We start from the raw sequence: 26,321 nt of genomic DNA, 5'->3' as shown, positions 1-26,321 counted from the left end.
AGGTGTGAGCCACCGCGCCAGGTCTATTTCAGTCCTTTTGACTAAAACACATGTTTAATCTCTGGAAATAATTTATTTTTATTTTACTTTTATTCCATTGGTAGTGAATTTGTAACCAAGAATGGGTATGATGATTTGTGAAATTATTTCCTTTACTATATAGGCATATTTTTATGTGCTACTTTGTGTATATCTAGCATATATTAAATAAGGAATAATTGTTCAATGGTTATATTGCAATGCAAATGGATGTTTATGTAAATTTAGTGCCGTATCACAAATTTGCTAGCAATATTTTTTCAATAATCTATACACAATGTCAAGAAAATATTTTTGTGCTCTCTTTACTATTTGGAGAGCACTGAATTAGGAAAAAAATGCCAGGAATAATAACAATAGCTAATACTCACTATTGGCCAGGCATTGTCCCAAGGGCGTATTTTATCATCCTCATAACAGTCCCAGGAAGCTGGACCAGTTGTGATTTTTATTTCACAAATGAAAAAACAGATGCACAGTAAAGGTTATTTCTTCCCGAAAGTCACATGGTTAATGGCAAGAAAAAGGGGCTTGAAGAATACCTGTCTGGCTTTGGAGTCTGTCCTCTCAGCATGCAGACAGCCTGTTCTCAGGGAGCTTACAGCCTGTTCTTAGGATTGTGTTTGTCGCATGTGACATAGCCATTATTTTGTCTTGTTTACCTATTATAAAATCTACTTTGGTAGATATGAGACTGTGAAGTTTTCTGAATTGTTTACTTTCTGCTTTGGTAGACACATTTGCTCATTGCATATATGTGGTGATACAAGTTTTTCATTTGATAAAATCTTCACTTTTCATTGATTTTTGTTCTCAAGTTTTGTTAATTTGTTATAATATATAAACTTTATTTAAATTAGAATTGGTTGATTTGGACAGGAGAAAAAGTTCAGTAAATGTAATCTTTAGCCTTTTCTCAATCTGCCTTCACCATGAGAGTGCCAGGTGTCTGAGTTCAGCCCTTTCTCTGAAATAGCTCTTTCATTTGTAGTGAGAATTGATAAGTGTTAATTATCACTGAAAGTGAGATTAAAGCAGTGAAAAGTTCCATTAAGAAGAATTAATTACTAGGTTGGCATTTAATGGAAGTTCTTAAGCAAATAATAAGATGCCATGAGCATCTTATTACATCGCGCTACTGACATTTGTAGTTTAAGATCATGATTATCAAAGTAATCTGGCTTTACAGCAGCTTCCTCCCTGTCCCCAGGAGTGTGCACTTTTCTACACCGATACAAGAGTGAGGGTATTCTCCTCAGTCTTGGTCCTATCCGTCAGTGTCTTGCAGCACATCAGAGAATCACCCTATTCATCCTCCAAGTCCAGGTATGCTTCCTCTATATCTGGTGAATAATCTTTGTTTTTTTTTTTTCTGCAAATAAATACAATGATCTACTCAGTATATATTTATGTCAATATATAACATTGGAAGGAAAGATTTTGGGCAGAGAAGAAGGAAAAATGTATTTTGTTCTTCCAATTTCTTTGTGTCCAAAGCCATATACCACATCCTTCATTGAATCTGATGATTTAAAATGCCCCAAATGTCTCCAGTACTTACCAAAATGCAGTGTATTTACTTATGAAATTTCAGCACCTTCTCTTCTCCCCCCAGTCATGGTGTATTTTGCCTCATGTAAAGATCTTTAAACTTTTTTGACTTTTGCTTCTTGTGACTTGAGAATTACCAATAAAGAACACATGCAAAAATATTTTACCCAGTAAGTCGGCACAATGTCTTGACATTGCATTAATTTTTTAGTTCCAAAATTTTCATAAGATCTAAAGTGGAAAGATTCAGATCACTAGATGCAATACTAAAAGGATACAAAATGAACCAGGCATGACTCTTGCCCTGGAAGAACTTGTAATAAAGTTTCCAGGTTTCTACATGCAAAAGACATCTCCTTATTCAGAGGAAGTAATATCAATTGGGGAGGATCAGATGTAGCTACAGGATGCAGGTTATACCAAAGAGAGAGACCCTTATTCTTCCAGATAGACCAAAGCTATAGCTGGAAGAATATTGAAGACTTCTCCATGAAAGAGAGGACCTCCTAAGCAAGCAAGAGACCCTTTGTCTCCTGCAATTCAATCATAATTATTTCTAGGCACTGTGTTCCAGAGTTCCAGAAAACCGAAAGGCAGAAACATTCAGGATAGAACTGGGGATGACGGATCTTTCCCTTGGACTGATGTGCACTCCAGGCAAAGGGCGATACTGAGGCAGAAGAATATATTTCAGGCTGCATTTAAAATTCCAGGGACTTGAGTGTCAAGTAAAGGAGTTTGGATAAAGTCTGAAGGAAGGGGACAGAGAGATAATATTTTTGAGCTTTGGAAATATTAACTGGGAATTAGTGTGTAAAATGAATTGGAGGCAGAATGATAGACAAATTAGGTGACAGCAAGGTAACTAATGGATTGGTGGCTTGTATGTGTGCTGCTTAATTCAAAGTCTTCTGCATTGATTATTTTTCTTTTTAATAAGGTGGCGAATAATTTTTTAAGAGGCTTGGTTTACTTTTTAAACTTTTAAATTTTATTTATAAGTCTGTAATAATTCAGAGAGAGGCATTAATGCAAGGAAAGCTTGGATTTGCTTCACCACAGGATGCCATACACTACTGTATGGGAAGTTGTAGAATTTACAAAAATTCTCAAAAGCAAATTCATTTTAATTCATTTAGCCTTTCTTTCTTTCTTTCTTTCTTTCTTTCTTTCTTTCTTTCTTTCTTTCTTTCTTTCTTTCTTTCTTTCTTTCTTTCTTTCTTTCTTTTCTTCCTTCCTCCTCCTCCCTTCCTTCCTTCCTTCCTTCCTTCCTTCCTTCCTTCCTTCCTTCCTTCCTTCCTTCCTTCCTTCCTTCCTTCCTTCCTTCCTTTTTCTTTCTTTTCCTCTCTCTCTCTCTCTCTCTCTCTCTCTCTCTCTTTCTTTCTTTTGAAATGGAGTCTCACTCTGTCACCCAGACTGGAGTGCAATGGTGTGATCTTGGCTCACCGCAACCTCTGCCTCCCGAGTTCAAGTGATTCTCCTGCCTCAGCCTCTCAAGTAGCTGGGATTACAGGTGCTCACCACCACACCCGGCTAATTTTTTGTATTTTTAGTAGAGACAGGGTTTCACCATGTTGGTCAGGCTGGTCTCAAACTCCTGACTCAGGTGATCCACTCTCCTCATTTTCCCAAAGTGCTCAGCTTACAGGTGTGAGTCACCACACCCAGCCATTCACTTACTTTTTCAAGTTACATCCATTACATAGGGTCATGTAGGGTGGGGTCAGGTTAAAGAAGAGAGATAGCCTCACTATCAAAACGACAATGACATCATGGTGTATGTTCCAAGTTACAGAATTTGAAAAGTTGCTATTTCTTCTTCACTCCTCCTCAGCCACACTCAAAATGCTGTCATAAATTCATGCTGCTTTTTGATGCTGGAATCAAAAGCCTGTGTGTGTGTGTGTGTGTGTGTGTGTGTGTTTTCAGGCTGGTGTGCTATTGAATCCTTACAAAACAAGACTGTCTCATGTTTTTATTACTTATTTTACTCAAATTGTTATTACAGATACTTATTAAGGAAACATTTAGGCCAATCTTGGGGTGATTAGAGAACAGGATTGGCGTAAAGAATGTAACTTTTACTCTGGTTGGCCTCTTACTACTAAAGGGTTTCAGTGATTTGACAACTCCAGTAATATCTGTGTATCTCACCATCTGGCAGCATTTCACAGTGCCTGTTTGATGAGTAAGAGGTGCTACAAGATCATTACGAGGAAATTTCAGCACCAACAAACAGTTTCAACAATTGTTTATGACCACAGTAGTGCTGCAAACAGACACATACACTGAAATGCGTTGCTTTGTTTTAGAAACACAGGTACTTCCTGCTGTAGTTTTTAATTGTTTCAGTAATGCATGTATGTCTAGCTGCACTCTTTTTAATTCATTCAACATCTAGCATTTAGTGACCCTGTCTGATCTGAACAATTCTTCTCTTCCAGGGACTAATACAATTGTTTTAGATTATTGTTTCTTCCCTGCAGCTTCCAAAATAATCAATAACAAATTACCTATTTCATTTAGGAAACAGATATTTGCTCCCTTGGAATCCAAATTATATTTAGATGTTTTTATTTTTGCTGTATTCCATAAGATCCCTGACCAAATAGATGGTCAGAGAAGGTTATAAGTTATGTGGCTCTAACTCCCATGTCTCCAGAGAAGAACATTCTGCCATCCTAAATTCTGCAGCTAGTGAGACTGGCAGATCACTTATTTTTAATGCTAGAGACTCCTTTCTCCCACCTCGAAGAGTTGGCAGCTCTGGTTAGGGAATGATGCCAGATCTAAGCAAAGTTGACTTAAAGTACAGGTAATCTGGGAGACTAGTGGTGCTATGAATGCACACAGGACTCAACTCCCAGCTGGGTTCAGATTAAAAGAGTCTGGCTGAGATCCAGATGAGATGAAATTTACTACTTCATTTTGGGGAGTCTCGGCTTTCATTAATATGCATCGGTATATCTTATAGAATTAAAAATATTTGAAGCAAGGAATAAAAATGAAAAAACAGTGTATACTGAAGAAAAGCGTATTCCTGTTCATTTGGCATAGATCAAATCCGTTGAACTCAGAACTATAGAATAAAATTACAGATACAGATGTCAAGAAAGGAATATTTGGAGAAAATAAAAATGAAAGCAACAATGATAAATTCTGATACCATTTGATAACATATATCATTTCATTTCAACAAAACATACTTCTACAATGCTATAGTAACAGCATTAAATTATGTGTTTTCATTCAAATGAAGTAAGAGAAGATTCTTGATGCTATGAATGCTATCTTCTTAGAGGAAATCATATCAATATTTTACCATAAGCCCCAATTGTTTATGTCATTAGAATATTAGGCTGTTTCCTCCTTGACTTCATTAAGATTATTCATCATGTCAAGTTTTTGCTTTTCTATACCAGGAAGTATGCTGTTTTCCAAAGAGAATGAATATAAGTAACAAAATTTCAAATCATCCAGCTGCCTTATTTTCCTATCTGGAAGCACAGGCCACAACCCCATTAGCAAGACATAGTAACTATAGCCTGATAAAATTAATTCCCAAGAATTACCTTAGAGTTTTAATCTTTTCCAAATGGAAGTCAACAAAATACAACAGTCACAATAATATTCAATTGATGAGTGCCAATACTTTCCTAGCTCTCCATGTTGTAGAGGGTGCCTTCATATATTTTATTAGCTTCTTTGGACTTCTCAAACATTCCTTGAGATAAGGAGATAAAGCATGATTAAAACATCTGTTTTCCAGAAGAGGAATCTATATGCCCAAGGACACATAGTTAACATGTGGCAAAATCATCCTCAGGTCTTTCATTTCAAATTCCTTGCTCTTTCAACTATTTCTCAAGATAAATGCAAAAGAGATTATTTTTCTTTTGGTGTCATAAGAGAGCCCTGGCCTGGCCTAGGAATTGGGAGAACATAGTCCTCATGTGCCAGATCAGTGATTTGTATAGGCTGTGTGACCTTGTGTTTCCCTACATCAACTGTAAAATGAAGGCTCTGAACTAGATCATTTTAAGTACTTACAGCTGTAAAATCCAATGACTCTATTTAAAATAATGTAGGAAGCTTCAGAAAAATTGCATCTATAAGAAATTTTATTGCTGAAAGTTTCCCAGAATGTATCCTGCAAACTACAGTGCCACATGTGTTAATATATATTATGGCATAAAAGAATCTGTGGGTAATTGGTTTTGCGAAATGCAGAGTAAAACAAAATTAGGCATAATTTCTTTATGGCAGGACTTCTCCGTGACTTCAACATTCCAACTGCAGAGTGAAACTAGAGAAAGAGCATGGAGAGTGCACAGGTCCAGGCAGGGTCCATGGACATGATCATGGCAATAATGGTCCAGGAAAGTGTCTCTGAGAAAAGCCTCATGTCCAAACTGTCCGCGATGGTTCTCAATGGGCAAATCATGGCATCTCCTGATATCCCCTCTCTACCAAATGGACCTTGAGGTGGCTACGGGCTGTATATTTAAAGACATATCTGGTGGAATAAAATTTAAAGAAGTTTCTTAATAAATATAATTGCAAACTAAACTTTTAGACTGCCTTAATTCATAATCACCTCAACTGCCAAGATTATTTAGCAATATTGAAGAGATCGTTTCATTCTTCTTTACCTATAGCAGTGCTGGATAAAAGGATTTCTGGAATTTCTTAGAATTTCATATTAAGAATACCCCAGTACCTTTGCCTTAGTATGCTTGTTGATGTTGATAATATGATACAAAGCTATTCGAGGAAGGTTCCCAAGATTCATGTTTCGATTAATCGCCACAACATGTACAGCAGCGCTTGCCTTCAAGATCATTGGGGGTGTGCAGGGTTGTCAAATTGGCACGCAGTGTCTACAATCTGATAATTTTTTTCTTATTACTATTTTCAGGATGAGAATATGAAGCTGATCTGAATGCTTTTGACATCCATAGGCCTTGCAAGATAGTTCTACAATAACCATAACAGACAGGTTCTCTATACACATAAATCATAGGTAGTCCACAAGAAGGGGACTGTTACTTTCAGTTTGAGGAAAGATTTCTCCTGTTTTAAAACAGTATGACTATGTGCCTGCAAGACTTACAAAACATATATACATGTGCAAAGGCTCCATTCTTGATATATAATTTTAACAACTTTGTCTTATTTGTTTGTTTATTTTCATGTTGGTGGTGAATTACATGAAATTGACTTCCATTTATTTTTTCAGTAAACAGCTAGTTTTACAAACTACATTTGCTCCCTGAGTTAGTTATTCTTATTTTTATTTCAAAAACTGGGGTGGAGAAAGAATTGGAAGGAAGACCTACTACCATTCTTGAGAACTATTACTAATTTCGAGATGCACATCTCAATTTACTCCAGAAGCAATGGTTCATCCAGAGGTACCTTGCAATCAGTGATACATTTAATTAGACCCTATATCTTTTTGAGAAAAGCAAGGCCTGATATGAAGGTTCAGTGTGTGTATATTTTTGTGGAAAACGGAAAGAAATAGGAAAAGAAATTTTCTTTGCTTTCATAAAGTGATGTTTATATGAAATTATATTAGTTACGTGCCTTAATCACAAACAGAAAGGATTGGATGGCAAGTCATCCACTTATTCTCTGTGTTTTTGCGTTTTTATATTTCTTCTAAAAATGTACATATTGCCTGATTTCTCCCAGGTTGTGAGGCTGAATAAAGCAGATAGTTCCCCAGTTTCATGAAACTTTCAATGGAGTGTTTGTGTTTGGGAGGATAGGAGGAGCAGGAAATAAGAAGCAGAAATAGCCTGTGGAGTGTTCCTGAGTGTTTGGCGGAGAATATTTAAATGTCATGCAAAAAGAAAAGTGACTTAAATTTGTCCAGGGAAGCCTACTCTGAGGAGTGAATTTTATACTGAGATGTAATTGACAGAGCAAAACCAACCATACCAGGATTAGGAGAAGAGTTAACAGAAGAGCAGAGGTACCCAGGTAGGTGTGAGCCCACAGGTTAGGGGAACGGAGAGAAGGGAGCCCTGAGTCCTGATCATGCAGGATATTGTAAAGCCAAAGAGATAAATTTTACTTAAATTCAGGTTACAATGGAAAGCCACCAGCATATTTTAAGCAAGATTAAATGGCATGCTTTCTTTGGTTTTGAAGAGAGATTCTGGCTACTATGTGCAGAAAGGAACCATAGACAGAGGAAAGCAGCTCAGAGACTGGAGGTGGGCTTGTCTCATTGACCATGGCCAGAGGCTGACAATTTGCAGCAGGAAGTGCTGGTGAGAAAAAATTGATGTATTTTAGGCTTTGATTCCATGTTTTAATAATGAGGTGTGGGAAGGCAAAATCATTGCAACTCACTCATTTCAAAGAGAAGAGCGACCAGTCTGAGAGGGAAGGTGGGTGGGAAGTGGAGAGCTTAGAGAAGTGTCTGCAAGATGAAGTAAGGATGAATGACAAGTCTTCTCAGCAAGCTGAAGCAGACTCAATAGATAAAAATGGGCATACGACTGCAAAACATGTTTAACTTCTTGTGCTAGACCCATAAATGATTTAGACAGATTTTTTTTTTCAGAAATTAAAAAAAGATCAGTCAAAGCAATTAAGAAAATGTAGGGACTGTGCTTTTATTCATTTCCACTTTGAACACAGTGCTATGTTTGAAACTAGGAAGGATATGAAAGGTTGTTTTGAGAGTGCTCCCACTCAAAGACCTGTGCAAGATCATCTCCATCTCTGAGACCTAGCCCAGAGTGCTTACTAGTTAGATCTCATCTTTATATACTGAATTCATTATTTTTATCTTTCAAAATCAGAACATTTTCAAAAGAAAAGTTAAGTAGGAAAACAGAGCAGAACAACAGAAACATCTGAGGGTAAGAGGATAGGCATGTGGCCTGGGCAAGGATCCCCGAGGGGGAAGATGCCGATGAAGATCCTGTTAGTGTTCACTTATCTTTCCTCAAAGGAAGACAAAAAATAAAGACCAGATGCCCTTTTCATCCTATCTTACATTCATTCCTCTTTCCCGTTGTCGATCCTGTCATAGGCAGAAGATGGAAAGGGGAAGGCTTCATTGCAAGGGCTGATCAAAGATAAAGTAAGAAGGTCAGAAGACAAGGCAATGCATGCAGCCTCTGTAGTGGGGATGCGGAATCACGAACACGGCTTGGGCGTTAGACGGTCTTCAGCTGGCTTCCCAAGAAAGCTGCTTATTAGATTTGTGACCAGGACCGGGGGAAATCCCTGGAGCCTCAGTTTTCATATCTTCATAAGGGGAAATAATAATAATAAAGATGCCTGGAGGATCATTTGTGAATACCTGTAAAATGCTTCCCACGGGGCCTGTGGCCAACCCACTTCACAATTGTCCACTCAATGTAATGGACGTTGGCATGTTGAAATGTAGATGACTCTTTTCTTCAAAGCCCTTTTGCTCTTTTATATGGTAAAGAGATGCTGGGATATGAAAGAGATTTGAAATAACTAGTTCCCCAAGTTAGACTAGAATGAACTGAAATAGAGAGGGGGTAGAGAGGGAGGGAAGGAGAGAGAGATTGAGAGAGAGAGAGAGAGAGAAACAGGAGGAGAGAGAAGAAAGGGGGAAGAGGAGAGGAGAGGAGAGGGAAGAAGAGAACAGGGCTAGAATGGAATGAGCTAGTCAGGAGCTAATTAATGACCAAAGAGGAAGAAAAGAAAGCAATGCAAACAAATGAAAATGCAGCCAAGGCAGAAACACACTGGATAGGAATATGCTTAACAGAGAAGTGTCTTGCTGCTGTGCAGGCTGCCTCAATCTAAAATAGCATGAGTGGCCTTCATTCATGGCCACGATCACTGAAGCAGCTCCAAAGTGGCTTTGTACCTGTAAAAATGGGCTTGATTTTTTGAACATATAGTTAAAATTGTTGTCTTTATTGTAAAGGTCCATGTTTCATTTAATAGTCTACCAGAAGTATGAGGACATCATGTAAAAACACTTAAATTAGAATGAAATAGTAATAAAAATAAAAATAAGAATAGCCATTTTATTGAGAGTTTAGCTGAGTGGGGCACTGACTTCTTTCCCTCCATTATCTAATGTTGAACTCCAGGCAGCAGGTTTTATATTTATGTTCACTTTAGAAATGAGGAAATGGATGTTTAAGAAGTTGAGTAACATCCGAAATATCCCCCAGTTATTAGCTGACTTCGGGACTCAGTCCTGGGTCTTCCTGACCCCAGACTTCAGTGTCCCTAACCACTATGTTAGGAAGAAAATATAGGAGATAGGAGATAGGGATGAATAAATGTAATCTTCCTCCACAGATGGGTAAAATCACAAGCTTGGGAGAACTGACACCATAATGTAGGAATTCTTCCCTGGACAAGTTGAAAATAATTCTATTTCAGTACATTAAAAGGCTTCACTCTGTTAAGATTTTGGAGAAGAATAAGCGAATTTGGTAGTGTAATTAACAGGCGGGGTAGTACTGTCCCTTATGGCTTGGCAATGAGCAGGAGGGCAGTTCACAATGGAGAGACGCAGACGCCTTTGGGGCGGTGCAGCGGTAGCGGAGTGAGCCTGGGACTGAGTGTGCCCCTGGGACTGCATGTGCCCCGCACCGCCGCCTGCCCTGCGCCAGGAGAACCCAGAGCAGGGATGGGCCCAGACTGTCCTACCACCGTTTCAGCAGGCGCAGGTGTCTCCAGCAGCTCCTAAACAGCTTTTGTATGTCCTGTATCCAAAGTGTGTGGCTCATAGTCAGGTTCTGTGCTTTTGATGACAATCCTTTTTTTCGGTCGGGATCATTTTCATCTGTTGCCGCTTCTGTCCAACCTTTGCTCTTCCTCCTGATCCTTCTCACCCTGTCCCTTCCTGTGCCTGTCTGCACACCGACGTCCTCGGTCCTCGGGCTCCCTCATTCTCCGGGGTTCTTGGCTTGGTCTGACTGGGGACTTCTCACACCTAGCTTGTCGTGGCGCTCCAGGGCTATTGCATCTTGGTTAAAAGGCCCGTCTCTGCAGACTGAAGGTTTTCTGCGGTCAGGATCAGGCCTGTTCGGTGTCTTCCTGACCGCCCTTGGAGTCTGCTCAAGGTATATTGGCTGGAATGTTCTGAGAGACTGGCAGCCCAGGAGTGCTGAGTCGCTTATGTGTCCGCTGTTTACACTGTGCATGCGTGTGTGTGCAGGGAAACAGCCAGGCAGATGCACATGGTTATTTATAGCTTCAGATTATTTCTGTGAGGAAAATTCTATCCTGGTGAAAGAGCTTGCTGTTGAGAAACAGTAACTGTACCCATGTAGACACCACAGTATTCACTCAATGTATTTGACAGGCACACTCATGTTGTCAGAGTAAAAGGAGGCAGCAGCCTCTTTGAAATGCAGGGACAGAGCAAGTGACAAGGAAAAAACACACAGCAGGTATGTCCGAATTGTTGTGCAACCAATTTTCAGAACTCTTTGATCTTGCAAAACTGAGACAGCCTAACTATTACACAGAAACTCCCTATTCCCAGGTCTCCCCCAGCGCCTGACAGCCACCATTCTACTTTCTTTCTCTATGAATTGCATTACTCTGGATACCTCTTCCAGTTTTTATTACAGGCCTGCTTGATGTTGTAAAGAAATCAAATGTTTGGCCCAGTAGCCATCCTCCTCTCTGCTTGCTCCATCAACTGAAATTTAACTGGTAGCTTCAGTTCTAGAAGACAGAGCCCTGAGCGCTCCTGACTTGCACATGCGCTTGTATGTACACAAAATGCCCTGCTCCCTAGTTTCTGCCTGCAAGAATTCCTCCATATCCCTGCCCCAGGGCTTCCTGCTTTACTTTCTCTTCACATCCCTTCCTGTAGACTCGTTTGCAAAAAAAAAAAAAAAATTATGTTTGCCTCGTGAGCTCCCGGGGCACAGCTTTGCTGCCTCGCAGTTGCCCAGCCCACCACTCGCAAGAACAGTGTGTTCTTGAATTTTTTTTAATAAAATAAAATAAATTGTACTTTCATATTATACATTATAATTGAGTGTGGTAGAAATAAAATTTAATTTCAGATGCTTCTGGTAATGTGGCTCTGGGGTTTCTACTGAAAAAGTAAAATTTCAATAAAAAGTATTCTTTAGGGAAATGTGTTTTTAAGCCTTTTAGACACTTAAAGCTAACTTTTGGTAAGGGTTCATTCACAAACTGTACACTCTTATGATTTCTATTCATATTTTCTCACTCTTGCTTAAAAACATATTTTCTTAGAGAAGAACTGTTTTTTCAATAAAAATAGAATGAATTCCCATACATCAGTCTCTTCTCTGTAAGTGCCCTTCTGAGCCCCATGTACACAGAAGAGAGTGAAGACCAGTGAAGCCCTTTAGAGAGCTAAATAATAGATGCAGTTGAGTGTCTAACATCTATGCAGACTAGGTTCCTGATAGACATTGAATTAAATCTCCTGGCGGGCCAGGGTATTAATCTAGGGAGAAGGAAAGCCATGTGAGTTAAAAGGGGAAGTATCACAGAACAGAAGCAAGCAGTAGTACCTGAAGTAACCTTAGCAATAATAGCCTAATAAGAAATGAAGAAAAGGAGAGATGGGAAATAAATAAACTGGCATCAGAGACTCCTAGGAAAGACTCATAATTAGAGGTGCCAAAAAAGGCAAATGTAAATACAGAGCCTCAGTCTCCTAAAGCCTCAGGCTCAGAAACTTTGCTCCTGGCTGCTAGACCATGGAAGTTACTGTTTCCTTTATCCTGGAGGCAGGCTAGACTGAAATGATAAAGAATCTGGACTCTGACATTTAGATTTACAGTAGTGCACTATTGTTTGTAAGGGCATTATTGATTAGAGTAGGGCAAAAAGATGGGCCAACATAATTTGTTTTAGTCTATCCTGTATTATGGTTACTTGTCTGTCTGCCACCAACTATGAAATGTGACTTTAGGAAAGCAAATACGGCTACCATTACATTTTGTCATAGTAAATGAATAAAAGTGAATCATTTTATCATTTTCAGGTGATCAATAATAGTTGAAATAATATAATTGATCTTTTATCCATTTTTTAATTGTTATGAAATATTTTCCTGTTCCTTAAAGGTGTATAAAATATTTTGCTTTCAATTAAAAAATTAAATATATTACAAACAAAAAATCCTTGCCCTCTTTGGGCTTTCAGAGTATGTAGACTTTCTAAACAGTCTTTGTAGTGAAATAAAAAGCACTTTAAAAGTTAAATGATGTCTTTAGAATATCTTTACCTTAATTTTTTGTTGTTGTTGTTGTTGTGGATATGAACATCATTAGTTGTTTACCACAGATCCTTGTTAAAAAAATAACTGATAGATAATAAAATCTATGGAGAAAATAATAGCTTTAAAAATAAAAGTCTTTGGAAAAAAATGAGCATGTTTTTCAAATTGACTTGATCCAATCAAACTCTTATGTCTCCTTTAAGTTAAAGACGCTCTCCTTCTAGTTCCATGTGAAATCACTTATAAAAAGAAAAAGTACATCTATGCCCTGGAGAATTACTCAGTGAGTATGTCATATCCTTCAGTTATAATATGTATGGGCACATGAAAATTTATAAGTCTCAGTGGTATGCAACTGCTCAAGTAGTTGGCATCTTAATCCTTCGTTTTGAGAGCTCGAAATATTTTGTGAGTTCAGATGACTGATTTCTTCAGCAAATGTTTTTGGCATTTTGGGCCCATCTGCTCTTTGTTAGACACAATTCTAAACTCTGGAAATACAAAAGAAATTCTGATAGCTAATTTTGAATTTTTTCTAATTTTGAATCTATAACCATATATATTCATTATATATAATGCAAAATATCATATATATGTATACATGTATACATACATAATGTGTGTGGGTTTATAAATATGAAATTAATCAGGTGCTGTGGCTCATGTTTGTAATCCCAGCTACTCAGGAGGCTGAAGCAAAAATATATATATTTGAGCCCAGGAGTTCAAGATCTGCCTGAGCTACATAGTGAGACACTATCTCAAACAAACAAAACAAACAATGTGTGTGTGTGTGTGTGTGTGATTATATTCACTTGACCAAGAACCAAGGATGTTACCTTAACTTGCATTTACCTTTACAAGAAACGGATGGCTTAACCTAGTTGAGTTTAGATCATTCCTTGCTTTATTTTTAGAAAACTAATGTAGTGGATATTTGTCTATTAACGCTTATGTCCATGTTTCCTACAATTACTCACAGAAGATGTCAGAATACTTCAGAATTAGTATTAAATCCAAGAGATGGGAACTACAGTAAAATTGATGTAATCCAATTCAATTGAGTTGCAAAGTTATTGATTTTTAAAAAGCATTAAACATTATGCACTGTGTGTACTTTTAATACAGTTTTGCAAAGGCTACAGTGCTTGTCTAAAGTTATACCAATGAACCTTTATAAATGCAGTTTCCTCTCATCCCTACCCAAAGGATGCTTCAGGAAGAGGAGGATTTATACCACAGTAATTTCATGGACCATAAAACCTCAAGTGTTATGCCATAGTTATACAATCATTTTGATGCTTGACAGCTTGCCTTTGATACATAATTATATTATTTGAAACTCATTTATAACTGAAAAAGGAAAAACATTAACATAGGAACTTTCTGATTAATCATTGTAAAGAGAGAGTTATCTATTCATCAAGTAAAAGTTCAGACAACTTGAGGCAAAAAAAGTTTGCACATTTTTCAAAATTCAAGTAACATCTTTATAAAATCGTGCATTTAATGTGCTTTATGTATGTATCATTTATACTGAGTTCAATAAACATATCAAATTCAGTCTTTAAACATAAATAATGTGAATTTTATGTATTTAAAGAACCCTTTTGTTTTGTTTATTGGATTTCTATATACTTTATAAATAATCTCATTTGCTTTTTATTATTGAGAAGTGTATGAGATCATAGCTTAAGTAACCAAATGAGATAACATGTATAAGAGCGCTCAGTGTGGTGCCTAAACTCCCAGTTATTCACTGCTCTTGCCCTGGATAGCCCTGACTTACTAGCTGAGGGCCAACATGGGTCCTTGTCAATCACAGCAGCTGGCAGAGGCCCCTATAGAAGGCTGGGATGGTGCTGTCTATTTCACTGTCCTGATGCTTCTAAAAGGTTTGCAGGAGAGTGGTATAGAAAAATCACAGTTACTGAATTCTTTTTTTGCTCCCTTTTAAAGTAAGAAAAGAATGTTACTCTACTGAAAATTTGAAACTATGTTTCATTTTATTCATGAGAAAATTCATTCCCAGTAAGATGAATGGGGGGGTACTGTTATCCTGTGGCCTTGGTAGCATTTAATTTTCATGGATGTGCCAATTCAGTTTATTACTCTGAGGCAGAATTCTGCCTTGTTGTCTTCTATAACCACTGTATTTCTTACTATCCATCATACTAGTTTTCTTTCGTGACATTTTATCTTTCAAATATTAGATCAAAAATCCTATTTCAAAGAAGTTCAAACATTTGGCAATATAGCTCATGCTGTGAGCATTTCTTGTTTTTATTATTTCTAAACAATATATTTATCTGGGATTAGATAGGGTCAAATATAAATTATTTCCAATAGCAAATGAATGACTTGAGATATAAAATTATCCTTAATGCTTTACACCTAAATATAGGTGTATGGTTATACACCTATGTTATGGTTTAATTACTTGTAACTTATGGTTCAATTACTTGTAATGTTTGCTGTAAAATTTTATTTAAAAAATAAATGTTGTTTTTAAATTTTATTTAAAAATAAGATCACTACATTTCATGAAAAGTAAATTGAAGAATCGATACTTTATAGTAGGAAGAGAATCAGCATGCTAACTGTAGCACAGCTTTAAAGAATTCTTACATGGCTGAGAATGAGATGGCACATTCCCCAACAATAGCATTAAAAATGTTTGGCTAGAGGTGTGTCACAGAAAGTAAGTTGCCTCTATAATCTTAAAATTGGAAGCATCTCTATCATAAAGCAATCTGTTCTTTTGTTGGAGTATGTTTTCTTACCTTTGCCTTACCAATTTCCAGAAGGAAAACTGTCTGAAAGGTGTTTTTGGTTGAATTCTAATTAATCAGCTTTCCCTCTGGTGGCCAGGATTAGATTCCTAAGGTACTAAAATGTCATAATAATGAATTGAGAATGAAAGTTTCAGAGGCATAAAGTGATGGTTGAAATACACTGAACATGTTATAAAAGGGGAAGCAACCACAAGTTTTGTCATTGTTGTTCGTTTGTTTGTTTTGCGACAGGGTCTCACTCTGTCGCTCAGGCTGGAGTGTAGTGGCACGATCTCCACTCACCGCAATCTCTGCCTCCTGAGTAGCTGGGACTGCAGGTGCTCACCACCACATCTGGCTATTTTTAATAGAGTTGGGGTTTCACCATGTTGGCCAGGCTGTTGCCAAACTCCTGACCTCAAATGATCTGCCCGTCTCGGCCTCCCCAGTGCTGGGATTATAGGCATGAGCCACCACACCCGGCTTACAATGTTTTAAATCTATTAAAATCAATATTGAAATCACAATTCTTATTATCTCCTGTAGAGGATATTAATAATATTAAGTTGTGATACCATTTTGTTAATGTAGATTAAGCTTTTAGTTATAGATGACAATAGAAAGTTTTTTTAATCATTACAATGTGAGGGGTTAATGACTAAAAGTAGTTGATATAAATCATATAACATACAATAAATATAGTTAAATAAGGCTCATAGACAATGGCAATGCAAGTTTTGATAATGAAATTCACTACTGAAAATAATTCAGCAGAAAGGATGCTTTTCTTCAGTTATTTGGTGGCATATTCTCTCATAATAGGTAATCCCAACTTCATGTGATTGTTTTTTAAACTTTGATTTTATTTATAGACACCTATTTGGCATTTTTTCCATGATGATAATGATAATGATCTATATTTGAATTAGTAAATCTGATATGACCTTTATATTTTATAAGTACATATTTTTCATGTATCAAAGGTTTCATAGAAGTCTACTTATTAAAAGTCCAAATAATTTCTTTTTATAACAAAGACCTATGTGAGATAGGCTTTATAGAAAAGTGTTAGATTTTTACAAATAAGTGAATTAGGTTCATTTGAATTTATTGAAGTGAACAATATTTTAGTATTAGTTCTATTATAAAACATTCCAAGAAGTTTCAAAGCAAAAGTTGTGCTGATCAGATCTATCAAGGTAAATTTCTGGCATTAGTGTAATGCATAAAATAAAAAAGGGGTAAAAGATGTTCAGATCAACAGAAAAACTGCAATAATCTGAATTTCTTGTACCAAGCAGAACTGTATATATTTCACTTCCATTTTCCTGATAAAGGATCTAGTTGGGTCACTGTTCTTCAGATAATGAAGAGTGTTTTACAGTGTAGGTGGAACACTCATTATGATCCCCTCTCATATGACTGGTCTGAACTGGAGTAAGATTCTAATTATTGATTAAGTCAATTGTGGTTAAGTTGGAGGTATCACATCAAGCAAGTCATTGGGGTTGTGCAATATTAATGACTTTTACAATTTCCTGTGTAGCCACTTTTATCAGAATGTTTGTACATGATACTCAGTATAGCCCAGATTAAATAATAAACATCTGAGTGACCATGTGCAGTGGTTCATGCCTACAATCCTGGCACTTTTGGAGGCCAAGGTGGACAGATTGCTTGAGCCCAGGAGTTGGAGACCAGCCTGGGCAACAACATAAGACCTCATCTCTACAAAAAGTCCAAAAAAAAAAAAAAACCACAAAAAACAATAGCCAGGAGTTGCAGTGCATGCCTGTATTCCCAGCTACTCAGGAGGCAGAGGTGGGAGGGTCACATGAACCCAGGAAGTCAAGGCTGCAGTGAGCCGTGATCATTCCCACTGCATTCCACCTGGGCGTCAGAGTGAGCCCCTATCTCAGAATAGATAAACGAATAAATAAATACAAAAATATAAATAAATATCTGGGTATGGAGAAGAAAAGTCTTCTGTAATAGATATTGAGATTAGAATGCAAGAGTATTCCAAAATTTCTAACTAGAATGAGCAATTCTATTTGCCCTAGCTTATGTTGGGAAATGAAAAGTAGGTTATGTTGGAAAAGTATGACAAATTACATTTTGGAAATTTTGAGTTTGGATAGCATGTTGGTTTCCATGAGGAGATACTTCCAATTAAGTTTAAGTGTCATATTGGACCCCAGGAGGGGGAGTCGTATCTAAGCAGATGGTGAATATATAGTGAAAACAATATATGTGTCAAATATAAAATCATAGGATGCCTGAAGAATTAAGAGTATAAATAAAACATACAAGAATAAGAATGAGTTAGAAGAATAATTTCCGGAACGACAATGTGAAACAACCATAAAAGTTCACATTATAAATCAAAAGTAAATAAACAATTATTTAAAGTCTCTGGAAATTATCTCAAAGGCATACTACAAGATAAGATACACCTAAAAAGAGTCTTCTTGGGGTCACAACAACCTCAAAATCTGTTCCCAAAATCTATTCTTGAAAGAGGTCCCAAATTTAATTGGATCGGAAGGTAAAACAATTTATGCCCAGAGCATTTTTGAATATAGTGGTGAACTTATCCTGAAATTAGTGGACGCTAACAGCCAGTTATAATATTAGGTTGGTGCAAAAGTAATCGCAGTTTTTGCCTTTAATTAAATTAACCTTGTATTAAAGGTTATGCCACTACCTTTAATGGCAAAAACTGCAATTACCTTTGCACCAACCTAATATTAGCAACAAAGGAGAGAAAGAGTCAAAAGAGCTCTATTAAAACCACTGGTATCCCAGGGTGACTGTACACAGACTCAAGGCTGTGACTTGTGAGGAGTGACAACAGAGACTGTACATGGCAGGAAAAAAGACTCCAGTGAAATAATCTAGCCAAGTAGCCAGAGAAACAGACATAAAACAACAAAATGACTTAAGATAGTGGGGATAAAAATTGGCATGCAGATTTGTTACAATATATTATCTAAAATGTTCAATTTTCAACAAAAATATCAGGACACAGAAACAGAAACAGAAACTGTGTCCCATACGTGTGAAATAAACTAAGTTACAGTAACTTCCAGATGTCAGATTTAGCAGAAGACTTCAAAGCAGCTATTATCAATATTTTAGAAGAATTCATGCAAATGATACATAGAATAAAGAAGTGTAGGATGACAATGTCTCATCAGGTGGGCAATATAAATAAATTGATAAAATTATTTTGAAAAGAATCAAATGAAAATTTTGGAGTTAAGAAGTACAATCAATAATTGAAATGAAAAATATACTGCATGAATTCATCAGTAGATTTGAGCTGGCAGAATAAATAATCAGAAAATTTGAATGTACGTTGCTAGAGATTATGCAATCTGAAGAACAGAGAAAAAGAAACAAAGAAAATTTAATGGAACTTTAGAGAATAACCAATGTATGAATAATGAGAATGCTTTGCACAAAATACTTTGATATAAATGAAAATGAAGTCACAACACACAAAAGCTTATTAATGCATAGAACTTAAGCAATACATAGAGGTAATTTTGTAGATTATATGCCTATATTTAAAAAAGACTTCAAATGAGTAACCTAGTCTTTTTCATTAAAATATGAAAAAACAGCAAAATAGGAGGAAGGAATAAAAAAAGAGAGAAAAAAATATAATAACAATAATTTCCTGTATATTTAAAAATAAAAGAGTTATTAGAATGTTTCTCACACAAAAAAGTAATAAATTCTTGAGGTGATGGATACAATTACCCTAATTTGACCATCATAGAAAGTGTGCCTACATGAAAACATCACATGTACCCCATAAATATATATAACTATTATATATCCATGATCACTAAAAATAAATCTTAAAAAACTTAAAGTAGAAGATATAGAAAATGGAGGAAACCAAAAGTTGGTTCTCTGAAATCATTTTCTAAAATTGACAAACTTTTAACTGGAATGACCATTTAAAAGAGTTAAGATTCAAATTACTAAAATCAAGAATGAAAGAAAGATCTTAATAATGACCTTACAAAATTAAAGAGAATAATAAATTAGTACCCTGAAAAACTGTATACAAATAAATTAAATAACTTAAATGCAATGAATTAACTCTTAAAACTGATATAAACTATAGAAATTGACTCAAAAAATTAGAAAATCTGAATAGATATATAATCATTTAACAGATTAAATTATTATTTTGAAAACTTCCAACAAGTTAAAGTCCAAGTTTTACTATACCTTTCTTTTCTGGTGAATTTTACCAAACATGCAATAAATAGTTAATATAATTTTTAGCAACATCTTTCTAAAAACATAGTAAGATGAAACACTTCCTAACTTATATTATTAGGCCAGTGTTACCCTCATGCCAAAAAACAGGCAAAAACATTAAAAGAAAAATACATACCCCCGTCTCTAGAAATATAGACACAACAATCCTTGGTTAAATACTAATAAATCTAAATCAGCAACCTATTAAAAGGAGTATGCATCATGAACATGTATGATTTATCTCATGAATACAAGGTAGTTTTAACATCTGAAAACCAAACAATGTAATGTATCATATTGATAGAGTGAGAAAGAAAATTTTTGTAATTACAATAACATAAAAGGAAAGCATATCACAAAAGTCAACATCCTTTCATGGTAAAAACACTAAATAAATTAAAAATAAAAGTAACTTTCTCAATTTGATAAAAGGTATACAACAAGAACCTATAGCTAACATAACTTATAGTGTAAAACAGAGTATCTTTCCCATAAAATCAATAACAAAACAAGGATCTGTGCTCTTGCCACTTCTATGCAACATTGTTAGAAGTTCTAGCAAGAGTAACTAAAGGGAAGAAAAAAGAAAAGAAAGAAAGTAATACAACTGTCTCTATTTAGAAATCATATGATCTTGTATATAGAAAATCAGAAATTCACCAAAATTTATTAAAACTTTGGTAAATGAATTCAGAAAAGCATATTTCTATATACTATAATGAACAATCTGAAAATGAAACTAAAAAAAAACAATTACAACACCAACAAAAGGAATGTAAGACTGAAACTGTAAATAATTGGATGGCAACATGTCCCATATTGATCAAAAGATTTTATACAATGTTTGTTGGATTCCAGCTTGGTTACTTATACAATTTTGCTGAAATTGATAGTGTAATTTGAACATTCATATGAAATGCAATGGACCCAGAATAACAAAAAAAATCCCCTAAAAGAACAATGTTAGAGGCCTCACAATTTCTTACTTCATGTAGAAATGTATTACAAAACTACATAAAATACATAATGTGTTACAAAGCTACAAAAATCAAAATGGTGTAATATTGGCATAATGACAGACACAGAGGTTAATGGAATAGACTTGAGATTCCATAAATAGGCATCTATATTTATGGTAAATCTATTTTCAATTTGTGCATAGGCATTTTAATGGAGAAAGATGTATCTTGTAAACAAACAGTGCTAGGACACATGTGAAACGATTAAGTTTGACTCCTTCCCCACATAACACACAAACATAATTCAAAATGGATCATAAGCATAAATATAAGACCTAAAACTGCAAGTATTATTCTTAGAAGAAAAACATAGAAGGAAATCTTCATGATGGTGTGTTATAGGAAGACTTCTTAGATATGGCCAATAAGCTTGAGTAACAATAGAAAAAATAGACAGTTGAACTTATCAAAATAAAAATCCTGTGTTCTTCAAAAGACACCATTAAGAGAATCAAAGGGCAGCTGAGAAAACTGGAGAAAGTGTTGGCGAATTATATATCTGATGATGGACTTGCATATAGAATACATGAAGAACTTTTACAGCTCAAAAAGACAATAATTCAACTAAAAATGGACAAAGAGTCTGAACAGACTCCCCTCCATAGGAGGTATGCAAACTGACAATAAACCCAATAAAAAGATGATCAACATATTTTTCTACCTGCCAATTGCAAATCAAAACCACACAGTCAAATGCCATTTCACATACACTAGGATGCCTGTGATCAAGAAGAAAGGTAGTAGAAAGTGTTGATGGGGATGTGAAAAATTTGAAGCCCCGATGCAAGACTGGTGGGATTGTAAAATGGTGCAGCCATCTGTGAAAACACTCTGGCCATTCATTAAAGTGTTAAACTGTTATCACACAACCTAGGAATTCTACTCCTAGGGTGATACCTAAGAGAAATAATAACATATATCCACACAAAAATATGTACAGTATTATTCATAATAGCCAAAGGGTGAAAATAACCTAAATAGCCATCAACTGATAAAGGGATAAACAAAATATGGTACATCTCTATAATGGAGCAATATTTGTGAATGAGAATAAAAAATAAGAATAAGAAAGAAGAAAGTAATGATACATGCTGTGTAACTGGGATGAGCCTTGAAAACATTATGTTAAGTGAAATAATCCAGTTACAAAAGAGCACATATGTTGTGATTCCATTTATATACAATGTCCAGAATAGGCAAACCCATAGAGACAGAAAATAGGTTCATGGTTGCCAGCATATGGGGTAGAGAAGGATGGGGTATGGATGCTTGTGGGTACTTCTCTTTGGTATGATGGCATGTTCTAAAATTAGATAGTTGTGATGTTTGCACAACTGTATAAATACTACAAACCAATGAATTGTGGCATTTAAATTGGTGAATATTATGGTATATAAATTCTATCCCATTAAAGCTGTTAAAAAATAATGTCTTAAAGGAGAATTCTTAGTGATTTCTCCTCTTGAGCTCTCATTATTCTGTACTGTTTCCACACCTCCCTTACAACATGTCTTCCTTTGCGGGAACAGAACTGGAACACACCGGAAACTTATACATATCTGACCTACATTCTTGAAGCTATGTAATGTAGATTTGTAAATAGAAAAAGACTTTCCAAATTACATTATTGTATTGTAAGAGTTTTCAGGATAAGAATGTAAGAAGATAAAAAATATTCAGAAGTGGTACCATGTTATCAAGGTGTGTGGGAGAAAAAAGTAAGAGATTGGTGAATAAGCAAGGTCTACAGGGACTATACCTCCATTTGTAGCAGGTCCACCACTGGTCACTAACTTGGCAATTTTGCATATTAGGAGTCCATTTTACATATTAGGATTTGATGTATTTCTTAAATTTGGGGAAGATTTTTTATTTCAAATATAATTTGAAAACTATTGTTTTATTGCATAGGATTTTATTTTTTTTATTTTTTTAATTTTTATTGTTCTTTGAGTTCTAGGGTACATGTGCATAACGTGCAGGTTTGTTACATATGTATACTTGTGCCATGTTGGTGTGCTGCAGCCATCAACTCGTCAGCACCCATCAACTCGTCATTTACATCAGGTATAACTCCCAATGCCATCCCTCCCTCCTTCCCCCTCCCCATGATAGGCCCCGGTGTGTGATGTTCCCCTTCCCGAGTCCAAGTGATCTCATTGTTCAGTTCCCACCTATGAGTGAGAACATGCGGTGTTTGGTTTTCTGTTCTTGTGGATTTTCTACATAGATTTGTACACTTGATTTGAAGCAAGTTAACTTTTCTATTATTCGAGACACTTCATCGTTAACTAAATCGTGGTGGGTATAATCCTTAAGTGCACACAGAGAGCCTCAGCAACCTTGTTACCTGGAAACAAACTCCCACACATCTGCATTGACAAATGGGTAGTGTTGGAAGAAACTTAAATTGCCTTTCATGATAGTGCCTACCATCAGCAGAAAGGGGGAATTCTAAGTAGTATGCTTTTCCTAATTAAAACTCTTTACCATCACTGTATGGGTGAAAGTGGGTTTTATTTAGTAATGGACCTCTTGAGAACATTTGTGTTTTATGTATTGCTTTACGTATTAATTTAGAGACATAGTTCAAAATATAATGCCGAAAATTTATTCTTAGTAAAGTGCTCACACATACTAAAATCACCTTTATTAGAATGACACTAGTGATAATTATATTTTGACTTTGCATTTGCTCACTTTCTTGGCTAGAGATTAAATACATACAGATAGTGGAAAGTTGAAAGCAAAGTATTATTTCTGCAGAAATATATAATCATAAATGCCATTTACATGCTCAAAATCTTTTTTTTTTGTAGGAAAAACACTAGTCATTGCACACATGCTTATAGGTATATATGTATGAACTTAAAATTATCATACCTTTAAGAAGATCAAGGAGGATGATACATAAGGATATTTTTCACCCAAAAGGTGGGAATAAGACTTTTCTCTGGGCTTATTTTTCCCTCCACGTGCACGCGAGTACTGGCATGGGCAAAGCCCAGAGTGGGGTCGGGGCCAAAGTGGGAGGAGGGCACTTTACGAGTTTCTCTAAGTATGATTCTTTGACACTCACTCTTTATTTCTCTCTTTATCAGTAGTATCTGTTATTTACAAATTTTTCTTCCTCTATTGTAAATTTTTTCTGAGTTTTTTGTTGTTGCTTTATTTTTATTTTACTTTAAGTTCTGGGATACATGTGCAGAAAGTGCAGGTTTGTTACATAGGTATACATGTACCATGGTGGTTTGCTGCACCCATCAACCCATCATCTAGGTTTTAAACCTCACATGCATTGGGTATTTGTACTAATGCTCTCCTCCCTTTCCCTCCCACACCCCGACAGGCCCAGTGTGTGTGGTATTCCCCTCCCTGTGTCCACGTGTTCTCATTTTTCAACTCCCACTTATGAGTGAGAATATATAGTGTTTGGTTTTCTGTTCCTGTGTTAGTATGCCAAGAATGATGGCTTCCAGCTTCATTCATGTCCCTGCAAAAGACATGAACTCATTTTTTTTTATGGCCACATAGTATAATATGGTGTGTATGTGCCACATTTTCTTTATGCAGTCTATCATTCATGGGCGTTTGGGTTGGTCCCGAGTCTTTGTTATTGTATTATCTGGGCTTTATGTTGAAGAGTGGTGTTGATTATTGAATGAAAGAAATGTTAGGACGATTATATTCCTGTTGAAAGTATCTTTGAATTCTTACGCATGTAGATATGTGGGGAAACTTCTCTTCCTCTCAAATCCTTTCTATCATCTACTTTTAACCTTCTAGTCCCTCAGGATATCCATTATATAGCCTATAGGGTTTATTTAATTTTACTACATGCCTTTTCAGTGTTTTTAAATTGTGATGGATGTATATGTGTACATACAAGTATATGGATATACCTATAAAATTTATTTCCTGTAGTATAATATACTTTATCTTAGTATACATGAGACATGAAAAAATAAATTCTTCTTTCCTGTTATCCACATGATACTGGGTGTAATATTCAAGATCATTATTCTTTTTTTTTTTTTTTGAGATGGAGTCTCAGTCTGTCACCCAGGCTAGAATGCCATGGCCTAGTCTCAGCTCACTGCAACCTCTGCCTCCTGGGTTCAAACGATTCTCCCTCCTCAGCTTCCACAGTAGCTGAGATTACAGGTGCCCGCCACCATGCCCGGCTAATTCTTTTTGTATTTTTAGTAGAGATGGGGTTTCACCATGTTGGCCAGGCTGGTCTCAAATTCCTGACCTCAGGTGATCCACCCGCCTCAGCCTCCCAAAGTGTTGGGATTACAGGTGTGAGCCACCATGCCTGGCCAAGATCCTTATTCTTATAATGGAACTTTATAAAGAGAGATGTGCTGAATTGGAGTAACCCAAGAAATATGGATTCATAGCTAAAAGAACTGTTAAATATTTTGTAATATAATCCCCTCACTTTGACTATAGCTACTCATTTTTTTTTCTCTGAACCTAAGAAACATCCTCATATAATTAGATGAAAGATGACAATGTTTTATGGAGGGAAAGTCAGAAACATAATAAGACATTGAATGGGCTAAAGGGGACCTCAAAGGTAGGGAATTAAAGATAATGGCTACTTTTTCATTTCATTTAGAATCATCCCAGATCTTAAAATGTAGTAAAGGACTCGTTATTATTTCAATGCCCTCATGGGTCTTATAATTAATAGAATGTAAGTGCTAGGAAAAAGTGTAGTAATTGCATAGTCAAATCACCTTATAATTTAAATAAGAATGTTGAGGTCCAATGGTAAGATGATGTGAACTTGGCTTTTTCTTTTAGCATGTGATAATCCAGAGATTGTGAAAGACTAATTGAGATGAAGATAATAATGAAATAAGAGAAGAAGAAATAATCAGTGAACAGAAGTTTCAAAAATTCTGGAGTGAATAGGATCCCGAATTCTGGTGAAGAGTTCAACATTAAGATTGTCAAAGCCACTCAATGGAGCGTGAAGCAGAAAATGAAAAAAAGAAAGAATAGTTACAGCTATTGGAATATTTGCGGGAGTTTAGATTAATGTTGATGTTATTTTTAGGTGACTTTTTAAAAGAAAAATACAAAATAAGGCTCTCTGCTGAAAATAAATCAGGTAGCCAGAAGGTAATGTGTGAGAAGAATAGAGAAATTGGTCTCTGTTCTTGTCTGCTGAGAAATGGAGAGAGTATTGACATAGAAGGATTAGTGGGAAGAGCTAAGAACCCAGTTGAGGTTGGCATCCGCAAGACTATGGTAGCACTGATGTGTGCATTTGTTTAATTTTTCTCCACTAGCATTCAGCAGTTCAGGGTTTTTGCAGAGCTGGCAGAGAAGTCGGATTTATTCAGGTGTGAGTTCCCCCCACCACACAAAGTGGCAGGTCAGTGTAAAAGAAGAATAATGCAGTGGAAATGTTCA

The 26,321-nt window shown here is 36.0% G+C and overlaps 1 protein-coding gene across 17 annotated transcripts in view; it reads left to right on the top strand.

The window, feature by feature from the left end:
• The window catches only part of LOC105495692 (syntrophin gamma 1), an 893,014-nt gene that overhangs the window by 54,059 nt on the left and 812,634 nt on the right, over window positions 1-26,321 (top strand). The window contains exon 2 of one of the 17 annotated variants that reach the window (XM_071068264.1): window positions 1,250-1,365. The exons of the other annotated variants lie outside the window; for them this stretch is intronic. The gene's annotated coding sequence lies outside the window, so the exon portion shown is untranslated. The remainder of the gene's footprint in view (window positions 1-1,249; window positions 1,366-26,321) is intronic. 17 annotated transcript variants of the gene reach the window in all.

This window comes from Macaca nemestrina, chromosome 8 (genome assembly GCF_043159975.1).
Source record: "Macaca nemestrina isolate mMacNem1 chromosome 8, mMacNem.hap1, whole genome shotgun sequence".
NCBI classification, from domain to species: Eukaryota; Metazoa; Chordata; class Mammalia; order Primates; family Cercopithecidae; genus Macaca; species Macaca nemestrina.
Note: the sequence above shows the minus strand (reverse complement) of the source record. Positions and strands in the feature narration are given on the sequence as shown.